Below are 5,530 nucleotides of genomic sequence, written 5' to 3'. Positions count from 1 at the left end.
TTTTTCACAAAGAACAAAAGGCAGAATTTTCAGCCTGTGTTCTTTAACTATTACCCAGAAATGACATTTGAAGTCTCAACTCACCAAATATCTCTAAATGGTAAAGCCAAAACAAGACTTGTAAGGGATAAATATGCATATGGAATGTGAGAATAAATAACCATTAACAAACTCTAACATTTCTCCTAACCAATGTAATATTGTTGAGCTTCTCATTTTGGACTGCCAAAATGAGAGCCACAAAATACATTCTGGGGACCCTACAGGAGACACACACAGCATGGTGAAGGACTTAACGGGGGATTTGGCCATGGAGCAAGTGCTGGTGTGCTGGATGAGGATAGGTGCCAGCACAGTACACAGCTATAAGATTTGCCAGCTCAAAGTATTATCTGCTTATGAATTAAAAATGCATTTTGATGGAGTTCTGCTAATTTGCCTAAAGGAATGACAGTGAAGGCTAAAAGATTAGAAAAATCTCCCAAAATGGTGAGACACCGATGACCTGAACTATATGTCAGTTGTAGTTCTGTATGTATGTGGGAGGAGGAAACCCTACGTATTTATATTGATACCATTTTGGGCAATGTTTTGGATTCTGTACCATCTGACTCTAACTATTCCGACTTAGAACTTGTCATTTGCAGCAAAAATGAAAATGAGCTTTTGAGATATTTTTGCAAAACTATCATGGTATCTTAGTCTGCCTTTTTTTTTTTTTCTTCCTGCATATACATTAGAATCCTTTCTTTCTCTTACCATGCCCTTCTTTCCCTCTACTTTCAACTTATGTCTTCATGGACAGGAGAGTAGAAATGTAATGTCAACTGATGTGGTTGAAAACTGTGCATTGGGATTTAATGAAAGGCAAATTGTATTTCCCATAAAAGTGAACAGTTATACAAAGTTTTATTATAGTTATATGCATATATGTCTTACTCTTTTACTAGATTGGATATTTTTTGAGGGCCTGGATTATACCTTGGTACCTCTTATCACCTTTCATAGTGCCCAGAACACAATAGATGTTTAATAAGTGCTTATTGGATAAATGAAAAAAATGAACCCATCCTAGACAAATGGCACAAATCACTCATAGACCTGTTGCAAATTCATACCTAATACAATGTGCCTTCTAAGGGTTGGATATAGAAAAACCAAGAAATAGAGGTATCAACTTTTGTGTTAAAACATATAGTGCTTCCTAGTTCTGAAATTTGGCCAATTAATCATTGTTATTTTAACAGATCTGTCTTGCCACCAACATGATAAATCATCAACTCAAGGTTGTAGAGTTGGCTCTTGGTCCTTGCATGAAATAATTCATGTTCCACACTATTATTAGAGTTCCGATATGATAGGCTAGTAAAGGCTGCATAGCTATAAAATAAAATAGTTAAGCCATGTGTGCCACTTTGAATATATTGTGTCCCCCAAATGCCATTATCTTTGATGTAAATCTTGTGTGGGCAGACATTATCAGTGTTGATTAGATTGTAATTCTTTGAGTGTTTTTGTGGAGATGTGCCCCACCCAGCTGTGGGTGATGACTCTGATTGGATAATTTCCATGGAGGTGTTGCTCCGCCCATTCGGGGTGGGCCTTGATCAGTGGAGCCATATAAATGAGCTGAGGGGCAGAGGGAACTCAGTGCAGCTGTGAGTAACATTTTGAAGAGGAGCTACAGCCAAGAGGGACACTTTGAAGAAAGCACAGGAGCTGCAGATGAGAGACAGTTTGAAGACAGCCATTGATAGCAGACTCTTGCTCCGGAGAAGCTAAGAGAGGACAAATAACCCAAGTGCAACTAAAAGTGACATTTTTGAGGAGCATCCTGGGAGAAAGCCATTTTGAAACCAGAACTTTGGAGCAGACACCAGCCACGTGCCTTCCCAGCTAACAAAGGTTTTCTGGACACCATTGGCCATCCTCCAGTGAAGGTACCCGATTGCTGATGTGTTACTTTGGACAATGGCCTTAAGACTGTAACTGTGTAACCAAATAAACCCTCTTTTATAAAAGCCAATCCATTTCTGGTGTTTTGCATTCCAGCAGCATTAGCAAACTAGAACACCATGGTATCTGGAGTCAGATGCTCATGGGTTTGAATCTCAGCTCTACTACTTGCTAGTAACTTGACCTTGGCTCTAATTTTCTTCTTTGTAAAATGAGGGCAAATAGCTAAGAGAATGAAATTAGATAAATGCATATAAAGTGCATGATACATACTAAAAGCTTGTAAGTGATAGAGTACTGGAGAAGATGTGATCATTTTTCCTGGTGAAAATTAGAAGTAAATTTTGAGCTAGGTCTTAAAGGATAAATAGGAGTTTGTTTTGTTTTAGGCAGAGAAAGAAAAGAATGATATTCCAGACAGAGCAAACAGCATAAGCAAAGGCACTGGAGTTATAAAATATATATATTCAGAGAGCAAAAGGTAGTCCATAGAGAGTCCATAGAACACAGTGAAGGTACACAGAAAATGGGTAGGAGGACATGCAAAGCCATGGGCTTGTTTGGAGCATGGGTGATGCTAGAATCTGTCTATTGACTCCCAATGAATAAATTTTTTTTTAAAACAAATACCAATCTTCCTGAACTAAAATTTAAATTTCCAGCAATTTTCAGTACCTTCAAAGAAACTTAAATACAGTCTACACAGATTACTAGGTAGGGAAACTTTATTCAACACCCTGAAAGCCAAGAGCCTACCTGTTCAGGGTGAATATTAAAGCCATCTCAGCATGCGTCGACAATGAGGGCAGATGTTGCTGCCAATATTTTTAGACAGAATTCAGAGACCTGCTAAGAATTCTGAGCAGCTGAGCATTTCACTCTCCATATAGGCTATTAGTCATCTCACAGATATATCTTTAAATGCCCTAGCATGGAGTTAGCTCAACTAGATCATGTAATTCCAACATCACCTGTTTGTGGATGGTTACTTGGTAATTGTGATTTAAGGAAGTGCAGTGGAGTCCATTTAGAGTGGACCAGTTTATTTATAGACAGAAAGCCCAGAATTACTGCTATGCTTCAGGAAATTTATGATTCTACTTATCATGACTTCTTACTTTTCATTTTATTTGGCTAGGGGGGATCAACTTGGTGTTTTGATTTGCTGTGCAGGATTGTTGTAATTAGCTTAGAGTGTTCAATTGTATATAGATGTTGAGTGTATAGTAGGTGTTCAATGGCATATGGTAAGCATATTTTCTAATAAATATTTGTTAAATAAATGAATGAATGAAATCAGCTAACCCATACTTTTAAGTTGTACTTTACAATGTGTGAAGCATTGATAAAAGCTGACACCCGTGACCATTCTATTATATATATATAAAAAATAATTAATGAATCAAGAATGTTCTAGAAAGAATCATGGGCAGGGTGTCAATTTACCAAACTTTAGCTAGTCACTTAACCTCTCTTATTTCCTCCTTAGAAACATGAAGAATTGGAACTCACTGATAACTGTTGTCTCTTCTAGCTCCAAAACTCTGTTTCAAGTTCCGGTTTGGCCTATACCAGGAGACATGAAATGGTTCCTTGTAACATTTGCCCAAAGTTAAACTATTCTGTTTTATATTTGAAGCATCTCCATTCATCTTAGTTTCTTTATGAAGATAACATACATATTTTTAGGGGTTTGCTGTGCCTTATATGACTTTTTTTCTTCTACAGGACCATTGCACTTTGTATACAGCTTCCTTACATTGCATCCATTTTTGATCCGCATCTTTCCCTCTCTAGTCTCCCGAGAGGCAGGGACTGTGCCTTATTCATCCTTGTATCCTTTAAGCACTAGCACAATACCATGCATTTCAGAATCCCTTCTTTACACTTCCAGTGTTATTTGTTTAAAGTCACCCTGGAATATTGGTTCTACCCTAATTTGTGGGTGTAATAAAATACAGCTGCCATAGCAGCCAACCCATTTTCTCTCTTCCTTTCTATGTTCTATCCATGCAGCCACCTTTTGATTCCTCAAAAATGCCAAGGTTCTGGCTTCCGGGACTTCATCCTGTCTGGAATCCTTTTACCTCAGGTCATCATTCACGTCTCAGTTATGAAGTCCCCATCCCAGAGAGGAATTTTCTGGCCACGACCTCTAAGTTACCCGCTTAGCCAACATCACCTCCCTTTTATAACACCTGAAGTGATCATAGCTTTTAAACTTGTTTTGTTTGTCTTTCCCAGTAGAATATAAGATCTGTGAGAGCACAGCATGTGTGTATCTTGTTTTCTGCTCTCTTGCCAGCAGCTGGAACACTACCTGTCATGTGGTAAGTGCTTGTTAAATATTTGTAGAATAACTGTGTCCTCTCCCTCATTCTTCATGGCCAGAGGATGCCTTTTCCAGCTTCCTGTCACCTGCTGTCCCTTTCCACTTGGTCTCCACAACTTTTTCTTCCTTTGTTTGTGGCTTGGAAACAGTCATTGTCTATCACTCTGCACTTTCATTAAATATCTTTTACTACACTCTCTTCTTGCTATCTTTACCACTATGGACCAGAAAATTCCTTATATCTCCCCATTTTGATTACTAAAAATAGAAATTGTAATCTGAGACAAGTAAAGATTTTCTCAGGGAAGGGAGAAAAATACATTTAAATTATAATGTAAAATTATAATGCTAGACATTCCATGATTATAATAATGGGAATAGAGTTGAAGGTCTACCATAAACTTGCCAGTTTATGGAATAATAGCATGCTAATAATCATTGTTATTATAAGATTTCATTAGCACTGATACTATCTTGGGTTCTGTATACAGAAGAAAGAAAAACAAACATGTCATATGACAAAGCAAGTAAACTAATTTCTAAAAAATAACTGTAATCTTGTTCATAAGAGAATGTTTTATGTGATTATTGGAACAGTTTTTTATATGATGAGATTGTTCACAGAAGTCACCTACAGAAAGTCCATTAAATAACTCAGAGGCAGAAGAATAAGGAGAAGAAGTTTCAGACATAATCCTGCTCTAGTCCAAAACTTTTCCTGTGGTAGTCATTGGCCTGTTTGCCCTTGATGGATTTCCCAAACTTCCCCTGCCCTGCCCTGTATCGCTAGGGACTGAAATGAATTTATCTCAGGTTCCTTTGCCAACTGGCTTTCAGTTAGTCTCTGCCAATGAAAGAGGGGAAAAGCCAGTGTAGATAGCCCTGTTTCTCTGCTTTTGGCCATGTCTCCAGCAATGGCTGCATCTCCCCCTCGATTCCGGCTCTCTGAAGGGAAGCCCTGGCATCTCGGCCCTTATTACAGTGTCTCTTCCATTTGTCCCTCCAGCCCTAGAGAGGAGAGCAAATTGCTGCTGCTGTTGGTATCTGGGCTGCCTCACCATCTCCTATTCTCCCTTTTGTTCTTCTGAGACCTTTACAATTGTTTCCCAATATAAACTTCTCTCTATTAAAAATCTGGAGTGAGTTCTCTTGTCCTGAGTCAATTCTGATAGCTATAATAGCCTAGTAATCATCAGTATTGGAATTTTTCATTTACATTTCCAGATCGATGGGCTTTATAGT

The sequence above is a fragment of the Choloepus didactylus genome, chromosome 1 (genome assembly GCF_015220235.1).
Source record: "Choloepus didactylus isolate mChoDid1 chromosome 1, mChoDid1.pri, whole genome shotgun sequence".
Classification (NCBI taxonomy): Eukaryota; Metazoa; Chordata; class Mammalia; order Pilosa; family Megalonychidae; genus Choloepus; species Choloepus didactylus.
This window is presented reverse-complemented; position numbering follows the sequence as displayed.